This window comes from Bos javanicus, chromosome 7 (genome assembly GCF_032452875.1).
Source record: "Bos javanicus breed banteng chromosome 7, ARS-OSU_banteng_1.0, whole genome shotgun sequence".
NCBI classification, from domain to species: domain Eukaryota; kingdom Metazoa; phylum Chordata; class Mammalia; order Artiodactyla; family Bovidae; genus Bos; species Bos javanicus.
The window spans coordinates 34858819-34874781 of NC_083874.1; the positions used below are offsets into that span (position 1 = coordinate 34858819).

At 39.9% G+C, this 15963-nt stretch overlaps 1 long non-coding RNA gene across 6 annotated transcripts in view; it reads left to right on the forward strand.

The window, feature by feature from the left end:
- LOC133251040 (uncharacterized) overlaps positions 1–15963 on the forward strand; it is a 911217-nt gene that overhangs the window by 57567 nt on the left and 837687 nt on the right. For 3 of the 6 annotated variants that reach the window (XR_009737496.1, XR_009737499.1, XR_009737497.1), the window contains exon 3: positions 15749–15791. The exons of the other annotated variants lie outside the window; for them this stretch is intronic. This is a non-coding gene — a long non-coding RNA (uncharacterized LOC133251040). The remainder of the gene's footprint in view (positions 1–15748; positions 15792–15963) is intronic. 6 annotated transcript variants of the gene reach the window in all.

Below are 15963 nucleotides of genomic sequence, written 5' to 3' on the forward strand. Positions count from 1 at the left end.
CTCTCTTAGGTTTCTCAGTGGGGTGTGGTGGGGGACTGGTAGGAAAGAATTCTGAAGTTGCAAAATAATTCCTCTGACTCCTTAATCATCTCTCTTGCCTGGCATTCTCTCAGGTAAATGCTTGGTTTGCAGCTTTTCTCTTGCTCTGTACCTTCTGAAATGGCATCTTGCCTTATGTAAGGAGGGCCTTAATGCCTTCTTGTGCTGTCAGGGTGGAGAGGCTCATTTTCTGCCAAGCATCCGCTGCATTTCCTCTGTTCTGATCGGCCTGGTGAGCACTGAGGTGCATCTGACCCCTGGACTCTTGGAAATGTGTGCTATCACCACTGAAGTCTGTGACTCTGGCCCTTTTCTTGGCAGTTCTTTTAGTGCCTCTGCATCTCTGCCTGCTCCCTAGCAGACATGCAGGCCTCCACAAGTCCCTGAAGCCATGCAAAGGCAGTGGAAAACCCAGAGCAGAACCTCAGGCTCATCTGCCACGCCCTCTCCATTAGCCAGTGTACTCCTGCGCACTCTGGATGTGGCGCTGGGTCACATGTCAGGCTACTCCTAGAAGTGGGCAGGTTTTCCTGGGCCATCCCTGAGGAGGCCAACTGCTGCCTGGAAGTCCTTGTGTTCTCCCCATCTCACCGCCACTACTGTCCTTCAGGGTTTTTACCTGGACCTGGAAGTAGGACATCTGTGCCTACCTGCCTCATCGTCCTTAACTCTCTCTCCTCTGCTTTTCAGAAAAATAGAGGTTTTTTCCTTTATGTCCTCGTCCAGTCTGAAGGCATTTTCTTTGGGGTCATGATGGCAGAGAAATCATGTTTCAAAGTGATGATGAATGGAATGAGAGAAATAGAAAACACATCATTTAAAAATTTTCAGAATAGCATTTCTGAAAAGAAAATTATATACCTGTAAACTAGTGTTTCTGCAAACCACACATCATTCTGAAGAAAAATGGAATCATATGAATGATGATAAATAACATTCTTCTGCTTCTCATCTTTCCCTCTTATTTGGGGACTCTAGCCCCACTCAAAAATTTCTGCATTTATTTCTATGCTTCTTTCTCACATGTTTCTCTGTGTAGTGCGAATAGTATGACCAGTCCTCCTCCATGGCCTCTGCTCTCTGGGAAGCTCTGCTTATCCCTTCCATGGGTGTCGAGCATTGATGATGGAGCTGATGCTGATTAGCCAAGGATGTCGTTTCCAGTCATCTGTAAACAGAGTGTCTTCCGCTGCTCTAATGCTTAGTGCAGGGTCACTGGGGAACCTGACTGCTGTGGTTGTGCTGCTGCTGCTGCCAGTGGGGAAGACCATGCCTCTTGGTTGCTTCCTGCCCTGCGCTGGCGGCACTCAGAGTGAAGAACCCTCCCCACGCAGGGCCATGATGAAGTGGTCTCTGTCCTCCTGGTGTACTAGTACTTAAAGTTTTGGGGATTTATGAGAATAAAAAGCTCATTTAGTATTCATTTGCCAGTCAGTTCTATGCACAGCAAATCTAACCCTGTTGCTCCTCCCTTTTGGTGACTGGGATGGTGCTATTGGGTCAAGCCTGATATAATTTCCTCTTTCAGAATATTTTTGTTTGTTTGGTCTTTGGAAACTTCTTCAATTTCTCATGCAAATACATAATCTGTAGGCTCTTCTGTTTTCCAAATACTGTATCACAGTGGTTGTAAAATTTATGCTCAATCTGAGGCTTCTACCTCTACATATAATTTAAATAAATTAAAGATTTACACATCTCTATTTAAATCAATAAATATAAAAAACATTCCCTTATAAATGTTTTGGTCTTTTATTTTCTGGTTTGCCACATGGTTTCAACAATTTAAAGAAACCCTTAAAATACTTGAATCATGTCCCCATTACTCCCGTTTCATGATAATGGAAATAACTGATAAAACAATCTCTGTGTGTGAGATTTTCTTTTAGGTAAAGACTTTTCTTTCAGATTTTTCTTCTCCTTGGGCTCTTTCTAAAGGCAGTATCTTATACAGCATGTCCTTTGTTATGTTGGTTTGTATGACTTTCAAAAAATCTTTTGCTTTCAAATTGGGGAAAAGCAAATTAAATGTAGTGAGATGGAACAAAATGACCCTCCCCCAACTAATATCATAAATAATCTATTGGAAGATTGCACATCTATCCTGGTTGACTCAGACAGAGCCATTCTCAGCTAATGTATGGGCTCCTGGTGGTAAAAGCAGGAACAAGTAGGAGTCAATGTTTCTTTAGCAAATAATGTCAGTTATTTCTCAAGGTTCTCAAGAGGTAGCTTTAAAAGCATCTAATGTGAGAAACATGTTTCCTTCATGTGAGAATAGTGGACTGAGCCTCCCTAGGATAATTAATTAATTGATTAACTAATAATGAATTAATTCCTGCTGTGATGAGATGTGCTTGCCTTTAGTCAGGGAGGAACTTAGCACCAGGCTTCTGTGGAAATAAATGAAGACCAACCAAATGGGAACAAGCAAAGCCTATTTATTCAGAGCTTATGGAAGTCAGCTACCATCTCTTCCGTTTTGGCAGAAAGTCAAAGGTAGGCAGAGGAGTGGGAAAACTTTACAGTGATGAAAAAGAAAGCTTCAAATATACCCAATATCCCCTGAATTGAGATTGTTGGCCTGGGGAAACTTGGGTGGGCTGACTAGAAGCAGGGCAGCCTATGTGATTGGTTTGGGTTACATGTTTGGCTTTTTGTGGTTGGTCCCAAGGTAGAAGGGGGACAAAAATTAAGGGATACATCAGTTGTTAATCAGATTGTGGCTATTTGGGCTAATTGTTGCAGGAGTTGCTGTTTGGTTTCTTGGATTGGTGGCTGGAGCTGGTGATCTGACCTCTTGCAAGTCTGGCTTCCAGGGCTGGTTGCTGTAGACCATGTGTCGGTGGTTGCTGCAGATGGTGGGTCATAATTCTCTTTTTGTATCTGAGCTGCTCACGATATGTTTTTATATTCAACCTCTCATTTCACTTCTGGAGAGCCAACCAAAATCAAGCTCTATACTGTTACACAATTACAGCTCCGAGCTCATCCATCCTTTTGAAGCCTGCGGGAGCTATTGGCAAGATAAAAACTTCATGAACTTGAGTTGAAACAGAAACTATTGGAATTTTCAGAAACCAATTGGAATAGAGGGTTAGCCTTGCTTAAATGGTTGAGGGAGGGGCTCTTTGGAGGAGGGAGGTGGAATGCTGGCTAAGAGACAGTGGCTTCCAGATAGGCTGAGAGGATATGCCATGGGAGAGTTGGGATGATGAGAGAATTAGTCAGAAGGGAGTATCTATGTGTGGCAACTGCCCAAGGCCTAAATTCTCACTTCTTGGAATTTCCTTGGGTTTCTCTGAGGAAATGGGCTAGAAATAGAGCCCCAGTTCCAAGGCTTCTTTTTCTGGTTTGCTTTGAGACGCTTGTCTGATTCCTCAGTGAAAGAAGCACGTATACCTCTCATCAGTGTAGCTTCAGTAGGGTAGGATGCGTGGCAGTGCTGGAGATGGGCACAGTCCACATCAGCTGGCTGCGCCTTGGGTAAGAAAGGCTTAGTGCTCCCTTGAGTGCTCCCCTCAGCCTGCCAGTCAGTGAAGACTATTAGCTGGAAAGGTTCATAGGCAATCAGGCACCTTCCTTGAGTAGGGGCAGCAAAGCCACTTTCCCTGGTCTTTTTTATTTTATTTTATTTTATTGAAGTATTGTAGATTAATAATGTTGTGTTAATGTCTTCTGTACAGCAAAGTGACCCAGTTATACATAATATATATTCTTTTTCATATTCTTTTCCATTATGGTTTGTCACAGAATATTGAATAGACTTCCCTGTGCTACACAGTATAGTTTTGTTGTTTACCCATTCTACGTATAGTAGTTCATCCCTGCTAATCCCAAATGCCCAATCTTCCATTCCCTTACCCAGCCTCCCCCTTGGCAACAAGTCTGCTCTTTATATCTGTGAGTTTGTTTTTGTCTTGTAGATATATTCATTTGTGTAATATTTTAGATTCTATTCCATATATAAGTGATATCATATGATATTTGTCTTTCTTTGATTTCCTTCTCTAGGTCAATTCATGTTGCTACAAATGGCATTATTTCTTTCTTTTTTATGGATGATTAATATTCAATCACATATATATGCTATATCTTTTGTATCTATTCATCTGTGGATGGACATTTAGGTTGTTTCCATGTTATGGCTGCTGTAAATAGTGCTGCTATGAACATAGGGGTACATGTATCTTTTTGAATTATACTTTTGTCTGGGTGTATGCCCAGGAGTAGGATTCCTGGATCATATGGCAACTCTATTTTTAGTTTTGTAAGGAACCTCCATAGTCTTCTCCATAGTGGCTGCACCAATTTATAACTCACCAATAGTACTTTGCCAACAAAGGTCCATCTAGTCAAAGCTATGGTTTTTCCAATGGTCATGTTTGGATGTGAAAGTTGGACTATAAAGAAAGCTGAGTGCCAAAGAATTGATGCTTTTGAACTGTGGTGTTGGAGAAGACTCTTGAGTGTCCCTTGGACAGCAAGGAGATCCAACCAGTCCATCCTAAAGGAAATCAGTCCTGAGTATTCACTGGAAAGACTGATGCTGAAGCTGAAACTCCAATACTTTGGCCACCTGATTTGAAGAACTGACATATTAGAAAAGACCCTGATGCTGGGAAAGACTGAAGGCAGGAGGAGAAGGGGATGACAGAGGATAATATGGTTGGATGGCATCACTGACTCAATGGACATGAGTTTGAGCAGGCTCTGGGAATTGATGATGGACAGGGAAGCCTGGCATGTTGCAGACTGTGCGGTCTCAAAGAGTCAGACACGACTGAGTGACTGAACTGAACTGAACAGTGTAAGAGTGTTGTATTTTCTCCACACCCTCTCCACATTTGTTATTTGTAGACTTTTTAAAGCCATTCTGACTGGTGTGAAGTGATACCTCATTGTAGTTATGATTTGCATTTCTCTGACAGTGATGTTGAGCATCTTTTCATGAGTCTTTTGGCTATCTGTATTTCTTCTTTGGATAAATGTCTATTTAGGTCTTCTGACCATTTTTCAAGTGGGTTGTTTGGGTTTTTGTTATTGTTGTTGTTGAGTTGTATGAGCTGCTTGTATATTTTGGAGATTAAGCTCTTGTTGGTTGCATCATTTGCAAATATTTTCTCCTATTCCATATGTTTTTTCATTTTGTTTATGATTTCCTTTGCTGTGCAAAAGCTTGTAAGTTTGACTAGGCCTCATTTGTTTATTTTTGTTTTATTTCTATTGCCTTGCATTTTCCCTGATCTTATTCTCAGGCTCCTTGGCAAAGAAGGGGTAAGCCCAGAACCACTTGGGCAATTTTAAATACCATGGCCCCCTCACAACAAACATAAAAACAAAACAGAACAAAATTGAAGCTAGACTAAAGGTAAAACCTCCCTAAATTATAACTCAGCCCTTATTTGAGTACAGATTACCCAAATACATAATGTCTCTACTCTGGCTTTGATATAGGAGTTGAAACAAAACTGAGCCAGATTTGTTTACTTTTGATGGGTAGGTTTTCTTTGCTGGATATTATTTTTGCTGATTAAAAAGAGAAACTTTTTTTTAAAGAAAGTGGCCATAATATCCAAGGCACCAAACTTATAAATAGATTTTTTAGAATGATGTTTTTCATGGTGAAAAACATTCAGATTTGATTTACTTAATCAAAAGAAGATTTCTGAGGATTAGTTAAACTTAAATCATTTAGGGTAGGGTACACTGAATTATAAAAAGAAACCAGTTCTTCAGATATTTGAAGATTTGTGTTTATACTTTTAATTCTACCAAAATACAGTTATAAATTTATATAGTCCTTCCATGATGTGAGTATGGATTTTATTAAGTCATACTGCTTTCTGACTCAAGTAGTTTTGATTCTAGATTAAATCAAGTTTAATTTAGATGATGCTACTGAAAGTTAGGGCTTCCCTGGTGGCTCAGAGATTAAAGCGTCTGCCTGCAATGCGGAAGACCAGGGTTCGATCCCTGGGTCTGGAAGATCCCCTGGAAAAGGAAATGGCAACCCACTCCACTGTTCTTGCCTGGAGAATCCCATGGACGGAGGAGCCTGGGGGGCTACAGTCCACAGGGTTGCAAAGAGTTGGACATGACTGAGTGACTTCACTTTCACTTTCTTTCACTGAAAGTTAGGGCAGTCCTGTTTGAGTAGTACCTTCACAAAGCGAACTGTTTTACCCATCTATCTGTATGGATGGCATATTTGGGATTGACAAGCTTACCAGAACACCACACAAATAACTGGAGACTCAGATATACTAATCTGTGGTCAGAGCAGAACTTAGAACTCTGAAGAATTTCAAAGGGGAGGAGAGGACAAAACCTCAGACTAAGTGACCTGGCTTGGGTGACTGGTCCCACAGAAAAAGGCAAATATCCTCTTATTGAACTATCCTCTGTGTATGATGTCAAAACAATATGAGCAGTACAGTTGAGCTATAGTGCTGAGCCACAAAAGGATCAGTATAGAACTCTTTAAATTCTACCTACTTTTAAGATAGCACCAGATTCAGAGTCTGGGACAAGACCAAACACGGGGGAACACAGTGATCCCAGTTTCAAAGACTAAGGGGGTGTCAGAGCATGAGGCCAAGTAGATGCTGGAGAAGATGGGAGAACCTGGGACAAGCACTATGGAGATTGACTGGGAAATCTGGCTCAGAGAAACTAACTGCCAAAAATAATGGTAAGTGCTAGTCAAAGTTTCTTTAAGGAGGGTTGGGGTAATGTTTTGAGCACACTGTTCTAACGTCTTTAGAAATTCATTGTTGTTATTTGAGTCACGTCCCCTTAGTTATTTGAGGGGATGCCTGTGTCCACGCTTCTCTTATTAATACATGTACTTACCATGCTTTGGCACATGACTTTTCTGATATTTTCTAGACCTGTTCTATATGCTGCTTATTGGTTATATAGATGAGAGCTTGTGCCTTACTAAATTACCAAATAATGCAGGTACTTGCTTGTATATAGCCAGTCAGTGAGCATCTCAAAATGACTCTGAATTCATGTGATTGCTGGGTAGGAAGGACAAACGACAGACACACTGTTCTCTCTTCTGTCCAGTGCCCCCAGGATAACTTTCTGATGATTTCAAAATTATAATATCCTCACCCCAACATTTCATCTCCCTCACTTTCCACCCTCACTTCCAAACACTTATGACATAGGTCTAAGAGGCTGGTTAATCTTTATCTTCAATTTTTCCCCCGTCTCTCTCATATTCCATTAATACCCAGTCACTTATGTGTCTGTTCAATTTGCCCTTTGCCATATTCCATCTGATGCAAAGAGCCAACTCATTGGAAAAGACCCTGATGCTGGGAAAGTTTGAGGGCAGGAAGAGAAGGGAGATATAGAGAATGAGATTGTTGGATGGCATCACCGATTCAATGGACATGAGTTTGAGCAAACTCTGGGAGTGAAGGACAGGGAAGCCTTGCATGTTGCAGTCCATGGGATTGCAAAGAGTTGGACATGACTCAGCCACTGAACAGTAATATTCCAACTGACTGTAGTCTGATAACTGTCATGTTGAACTTAGATTTTTTTCAGTTATCTCCTAGTAGGTCCTGCTGCTGGCAATATCTCTCCTCCTGAAAGTCTCTCTCCTCCTGAAACCAATTATATTAGGATGATTTCCTCCTTAAGATACACAGTTCTTACTGGTTCAGGCACTTCTGCATTATGTGCTAGATGTTTCACCAATGAATCCCACCTCCTGGCTTGTGTTGTTTCCCTTTTCCCTTCATCCTGACCCCTGTACTTGGGTAAAGCCTTTTCCTGACCCCACTTCATGTGGCCTGAGATGGTCTCTCCTCTGCTCTGCCATTCTAATTCTGCCTTTAGGCCAAGCCCAACTCAACACTCATATTCACTGGGAAGTTTTTCCAGTTGAACTCTAGTCCACATTTCCTCTTTCTATCAGTTTCCTGTTTCATCATACATAACCTGAATTGCCACGGAGCTTCACCAATTTGAAAAAAATACTTTCATAGACAGTCTATGTTACTATGTAGTATAGTCTCTAAAGTTAGTACCTATTCAGCCAATTTTCTTCGCTGTGGTTAAGTTTTGTTTAAAAAACATGAATTTTATTTTAACTGGAGGGACTTCTCTTCCTATATTTTGGGTTGAGGCTAGTGGTTAGTGCAGCATGTACAGATTAGGCTTTTATTTAATGTTTAAAGGAATATGTATTTCTTCAATTGGAGACAGATTCAATTGGTGACAGAAATGAGAATAGAAGTTTTATGTAAGGATAGGAATAAATTGAGCCTAATGATTATACTTGTATCAAATTATTGAACCTGAGAAACGATATAAACTGTATTGAATCAACAGCAACACTATCAAGTATCTTCTATGTCATAGACTAGAAAATGATTCAGTTGGATTATTTTTCTGTTTTCAGAACATCTAACAAGTAATGATTTTCTATTTATGAGAAATACTTCTGAACATTTTGATTTATTCAATCATATATTTGTAAAAAATATGTTTATTGGCTCAGCTAAGAAAATACTGAAGAATTTTTCATTCAAGAAAGGGTTTCTTTTAATAATACATTAACTCAGGAACATAGGAAACCGTTTTACCATCTTTTAAAAATAGCCTTGTGGAAATCAAAAAGCTGTTTGTGTGAGGAGCTCTATATTTTAATATTTCTTAAAAAAAATTATGTTAGACTCTTCCGTGTTGCAAGGAATAAAACATTATTAGCAATCTTGTTTAGTGGGTGTTTCTGGGAGATGCAGAAGTAAATGAGGCAAGGAACTGTTTCCACTACTGCAGACAGGCCCTGAGGAGACCTGGGAGCTGTGCAGGACACCACAGCTACAGGCATCCTCTCCAGTGTCAGGGGGCCTTAGCAACTCTCTCTGCCAATGATCTCTCTGCTCTCCTCTTTACGTTATGGATTCAAATTATGAATTCTGCTGTCTTGTTATCTCTGTTGCCTCTGGAATCTTTGTATTCCTCCAGTGTTATCTGTCCATATATCCACTGACTCCTTCAAGTTATGTCTATATTTCCTTAAAAAAAAAAAAAAAAAAAAACCCCTAACAGACCCTGTATTTTTTCACCCACTTCATGAGACAAAGCTATTTACAGCCTGCTAGAGTTTGGACAGCAAACCTTGGTCCAATTCGCTATGGTCAGAGTTTGAGGAGTCATGTTATTCAAAGCAGGCTATTACCAGGACTCATCTGATTGATAATTTTATCCTAGACTAGAGTTGGCTCTACAGGACCAAGACCTTTGTTTCATCAGAGTCTCAGAATAGCTAGATGTGGGGATGCTGTGGCTTCATGCTGAGAAACTCACAAGACTAATCTAAAAGCTGGAATATTGACATATTTATTGAAAATGAGAAATCTGGTTATCATGCAGATCAAATTATTGCAACTGCCTGGCCAATTTGTTTCTTCTCCCTATAGGCAGAGCTAAACCATAGGCAAGTTAGCTAGACAACTGGCCAGGTTTGCAAGGTATGAATTTGTCTAAATAGTTTTGGATTTCCACATGTGACTCTTACCAAAACCAGCCAAATAGAAATTGGTTCTACTTCTGATTCAATAGGTTACTACTTAGTAGAGATTTCTTGAATGTGAAAGTTCTCGATTATACCTTTTGGTGAAAATAAAGATCAGTCCTTGTCAGTAATAATCTATTTCTATGAGTTCTTTTCCAAAATAAACAACCACATAACATTTTTGACTGAGAGATAGAGCCCCAAACTCTGAAATCTCATGGTTCCTCAAAGTACAAGACAGAAAGCATTTGCTTCTGAATTTTCTGTCTTTCTCTCTTATTCTGTGAGCACAAGCATCCTTTGTCCTTCTTCCATCCTAGGTGTTGTAGCTTTACCTGTGTTAATGAATGGAAGTGAAATGTAAGTCACTCAGTTTTGTCCAACTCTTTGCGACCCCATAGACTATACAATCCATGAAATTCTCCAGGCCAGAATACTGGAATGGGTAGCCATTCTCTTCTCCAGTGGCTCTTCCCAACCCAGGAATCAAACCCAGGTCTGCTGCATAGCAGGCAGATTCTTTACTAGTAGAGCCACTAGTTGAGCCACATATGTTTATACCTAATCCAAATTCAATGAGGCCTATATGAACCTGTTCTGGGACAGTAGGTGGTACACTCAAAATCAGTCTGTTCCTGAAATGCTTCAGACATTGATTTGTTAGAACCATTAATTTAATGTTAGCGGTCTAATTCCAGACATTCATGTAAGATTTTGATTCTCTCACTGTATCTTAAATCAATCATATATTTAAAGCCTAGGAGCCTTTGGACCATTTTAAGAGGATTTTACATATTTCTGATCTGATAACTTACCTGTTGCTTCAATATTCATGTGGTACTACAGGAAATTGTTCAAATATGTGGCCCTCTGTTGATTTCAAAGCCTAATTCTTTGACAGCCAAACTATTTCCTAGTTCTTCACAAGCCCCCTTATCTGTTTTTTTTTTTTTTTTTTTTTTTTCTGCTAAAGTCATCAGCAGCTTGAGGCCTGGGTGGAGTCTTAATGCCAAGACTTGGTATCCTGGCATACAGCTGCTACTTAGTTGAGGTTCACTGAATGTGAGAATTCTCTGTTGCCAATATATCCTGGTGATTTCTGTAACTGCCTATAGATGCAGATTGAGACTAGATTTAAGGAGTTAGTGAATTTAGCAGAGGAGTTAGCTTAAATCCTTTAAAGTGTAAAATGAACACTACCACAGCAAGAAACATACCTTCCTTTTCTGTTAGGAATATGATTTCAATATTGATTCAATTTCATATTTAAAGTAAATTGACAGAATATCAGCCTACATTACAAGGAAATGTCATAGCATATTGCTTAAATATTTGGAGTTGAACACTTCATTAAGAAGTATGAAATGATCCCCAGGCCAGCTAATGCCAGGGGATATTTATTGTGATTGAGGCAGAAAAAGGATAAAACTTCTTTGGACATGTTTGCTCTTTGTGTGTGGCAATGATTTATCCTAATCTGTGACTGTCCTTCATTTCTAGAGGATGATTATGGCCTTTGCTTCTTGTAAGAGAGCTGTGTTTTGACATTTTTCAATGACTTTAAATGCATATATATTAAAATATGTATTATATGTTTATATAATGTGTGTGTATGTATATGTATTTTTTCTTCTGTGTAGCCATCAAAGTGTAAGCAATTACTCTCTCTTTTTAAGAACCATTAGCTACTATTAGCTGCAGTACGAAGTGTGCTCTTATATATTATCTGGTGTACTAACTAAATGGAATGGGTTAGTGAAAACCTATTCACAGTGTTGGAACTAATGAGCCTGTGCGTTAGTAGTGATAAAGAAGGCACATTCGAAGACAAATGTCTTGTTTTAATAGCACTATTGTACCGTTTGAATAAAGAGAGTGGCATTTCTTTCAAATTGTCTGTAAGTAAAGTCTGTCATTATATGAATATTAAGGTATCCTCTATGTCTCCAGACTAACTAATGTTTAGTAAATATTTTTCCTTTGTTGATTATATCCATTTAGGGACTGTAAAATCATTGCTGCTAATGTAATTCTAAATGGGTATTGATACCAGTTATGGTTATTATACTGTTGAAAAATCAGGCAATATGGGAGCCTTATAATTACATTAGAAGAGATAGTGTATATGTACTTTTTAAAGACTAGCAGTACAAATTAACAACTGGAATCTGTATTCAAGACCTCAGGACAAAATAGACATTAAATAAAATCATTTAGTAATGTGAGCTTTATAAGTAATGTTTGCTTTGTTAATAGCTATGTCTCCAGCACTTAAAAGAATGCCTGTTACATGGTACATTATCAATAAATATTTGTTGAATGTTGAAGTCATATATAGCATCCTATGATCCTTCTTCACATGAACAGATAAACTTTATTTATATCTCAGTCCATTTGGTCTTCCAAGACAGAAATACCAAAGACTGAGTGGCTTTAATAACAAAAGTTCATTTCACACAGTTCTGTAGGCTGGAAGTCCAAGATCAAGATGCCAGTAGATTTGGTGTCCAATGAGACATTGCTTCCTGGCTCATAGATGGCTATGCTTTTGCTGTAATCTTACATGGCAGAAAGGGTAAGCAGAGGGAGCTCACTGACGGACGAAGAGTCTCTTTTGTAAGGCACTAAATTAAAAGACGCTTATTCCTTGGAAGGAAAGTTATGACCAATCTAGATAGCATATTAAAAAGCAGAGATATTACTTTGCCAACAAAGGTCCGTCTAGTCAAGGCTATCGTTTTTCCAGTGGTCATGTATGGATGTGAGAGTTGGACTGTGAAGAAAGCTGAGCGCCGAAGAATTGATGCTTTTGAACTGTGGTGTTGGAGAAGACTCTTGAGAGTCCTTTGGACTGCAAGGAGATCCAACCAGTCCATTCTGAAGGAGATCAGCCCTGGGATTTCTTTGGAAGGAATGATGCTAAAGCTGAAACTCCAGTACTTTGGCCACCTCATGCGAAGAGCTGACTCATTGGAAAAGACTCTGATGCTGGGAGGGATTGGGGGCAGGAGGAGAAGGGGACGACAGAGGATGAGATGGCTGGATGGCATCACCAACTCGATGGGCATGAGTTTGAGTAAACTCTGGGAGTTAGTGATGGACAGGGAGGCCTGGTGTGCTGCAATTCATGGGGTTGCAAAGAGTCGGACATGACTGAGTGACTGAACTGAACTGAATCCCATTCATGGCTTCCCTGGTGGCTCAGTGGTAAAGAATCTGCCTGCCAATGCAAGTTTGATCCCTGGGTCAGGAAGATCCCCTGGAGAAGGAAATGGCAACCCACTCCAGTATTCTTGTTTGGGCAATCCCATGGACAAGAGGAGCCTGGCGCCCTACAGTCCATGGGGTCACCAAAGAGTTAGACATGACTTAGGGACAAAACAACAATCCCATTCACCAGGGCTTTGCCCTAATCACCTCCTGAAGACCCTACTTCCAAATAACATCACACTGTGGAAGAGGTTTCAACTTATGTATATTGGGAGGACACAATATTCATTCTATGGCAATTTCCAAACTACTTACTGTCTTAGCTTATTAGGATTAAACTTGAAATATACATTAAAAATGCTGAGTACCTCTCCTCAAATATTAAATAGTAATACGTTCCCTGTTAAAAAGCTGAGAAACTAGGTTCTAAGAAGTGAGGAAATTTGGCTGAAACACAGCTGTCCCCTGGTTTCATACTTTTAGATTTGACCTCTGTGTGAAACATGCCCCACTCACTGCTGAAGGAGATAACAATGTCAGGACTCCATCTGTGTAAAAAATAGAATCAGAATATAACATCTATCTGTAGGTAACTGATAAGTTTAATAAAACTAAGCTAGGTTTGTATTGGAGAAATGTTTCACAGTGAAGAAACTGAGGTAATTTACTTGCAGTAAGCAGTACAGTGTTAGAACACCATGAAAAGACATTATATGCCAATATTTAACTAGCTCTCATGGAATCATTTAATGATTATTATGACAATCTGATGTTAAAAACACTAGGTCTGAGAAGATGAATTAAATTATCTGATATTTTTGAGGCTCTAGATACTTTAAAATTCCATTGCAGTGACAAATGACTCCAATTCTCTATAGGTTTCAACCATGTTGATATGCCATGTGGATTGCCTGTATCTCTGACATAGAGGGAAAAGAAAGAGCCTCAGGCTAAAGGCACAATCCGTTCCTGGGCTCTACCATACTATTGGCACAAGGCAAGGAGCAATAGGGCCAACAGAAATGCCTGGTGGTTCTTAAATCTTCTGCTCCAATGTGGCAAGTTTTACTTCTGCTGGCCAAAGCAGAGGTCAGGCTCAACTCCAGTGAAGCAAGGAGGTATATTTATTGCCATAAAAGGTGCTTAAAGTCACATGACAATGCATGCTGATGTTGATGTAGGATTCCTCTTGTGGAAAGGAGGAATAAGTAATTAGAAACAGGCCACATTGTACTACTCCTTCTGTATTAGCTTCCCAGAGTCGCCATAACAAAGAAGCCCAATCTGGGGGCTTAACACTCCCAGTTCTGGAGGCTGGAGATGAGAAATTGAGGACTTAACAGGGCCATGATCCTCTGGGACTCAGGGTAGAATCCTTCCTTGCCTCTCCTGGCTTCTGGTGGTAGCGTTTAGCCTTGGCATCCCTTGGATTGCAGCTTCACCACTCTCCTTTCTAACTGTTGTCATGTGGTATTCTCCCTGTGTGTCTTTCTATTTCTGACTGTTGTCACTTGGTATTCTCCCTGTGTGTCTTTCTGTTCATGTGGCATCTTCCCCTTTTTTATATGGACACCGGTTACAGTGGTTTAGGGGTCCATTGTACTTAACTTGATTCTCCCTGCAAAGAATCTGTTTCCAAATAAGGTCACATTCACAGATACCAGGTTTAGGACTTTAACATATCTTTTGGAGGCACACAATTCAACCAATACACGGCCCTAAGCTTATTTCCCAGCTTGGGTTTTGTTTTTTTTTTTTAAGTTTTGGCTACACTGGGTCTTCATTGTGGTGCATGGCCTCAGCGGTTGCTGTGTGGGGGCTCTTTAGTTGCGGCACGTGAGTTTCTCTAGTTGCAGCACATGGGCTTAATCACCCTGTGGCATGTGGGATCTTAGTTCCCAACCAGTGATCGAACATGCGTCCCCTGCATTCAAAGGTATATTCTCAATGACTGGACCACCAGGGAAGTCCCCCACTTCTTACAATGAGGTCCTCTCTCTTCCTCTACCTGTCACCCTCATTCCAAACCATTTACTTTGTTCTAAGTCTCTTATTTGTGCTCTATGATTGACGGATATCTTGTTTGTATCTCTTTGCCAGTGTCTCCTATTTCATAATCAAATTGGACAGTGTTGGTCCAAGTATAACCACTTAGTTAAATTTATTCCTGTTCTTACATAATCTAATAGAACTAGATGCAAGATAAATCAATGGATTTTAATGTAACAGGATTTGAAAAGGGCACTAATATGATTTCAGATTCTTCACTGTAACCAGTCTTTGAGAAACCACCACTTGTCCACTTTGGGTTATATCAAAAAAATAATATTCACAATATTCTGGCAAGTCTAGGAAAATGCTTACCAGCCTTTACACAGGATTTACAATAGATTGCAATGGGCCTGGTCCATTGCTCATCTCCTCTCTCCTTTATCTTCTTCTATCTTCTGTGTTGGCTTCATCCTTACCAACTGTTACACAAGATTAGTTCTCTTATGTGAAAACACTAGACACTTTGAAATTCCTGCCTTTCTTCCAACAGTATTTGCCATCAACGACCACTATTTTCTCTTGTTTTTCCTGACATCACACTATCCTGATTTTCTTCCTACTTCTTGGAAAACTTCTTTTACCTCCTTTTTAAACTCCTCCTTGTCTACTGCTGCTGCCAAGTCACTTCAGTTGTGTCTGACTCTGTGTGACCCCATAAACGGCAGCCCACCAGGCTCCTCTGTCCCTCCTCATCTAACTTCCCCTTAAATACTGGTGTTCCTCAGGACTCAATATTGGAGTTTTGCTCCTCTGTTTCTGCCCTCTCCTTGGGCAATCAATTATATTTACCCTTTGTTTTCAATTGCTGTCTACATGCTAATGACTCAAATCTCTACTTTTTATCTGATCCTTACCCCTGAGTTTGAGTACTCTTTATGTTAATGATTTTTGCAACTTTTTTCCTAGGCTGTCTCCAAAGCACCTGAAGCTCAGCCTACTCTGAACTCAGGTAAACATCTTATGTTTTAAACACTGCCTTCAGTGAATGTCATAGAAATTAGAAGCATTGACTCTGAAACAGTATGGGCAAACCAAATCCTGGTTCCAACACTTACTGGCTCTGTGATTTATAGCAAACTATTTATCTTCTATGTTCCCATTTCTTAATTTGTATAATATGA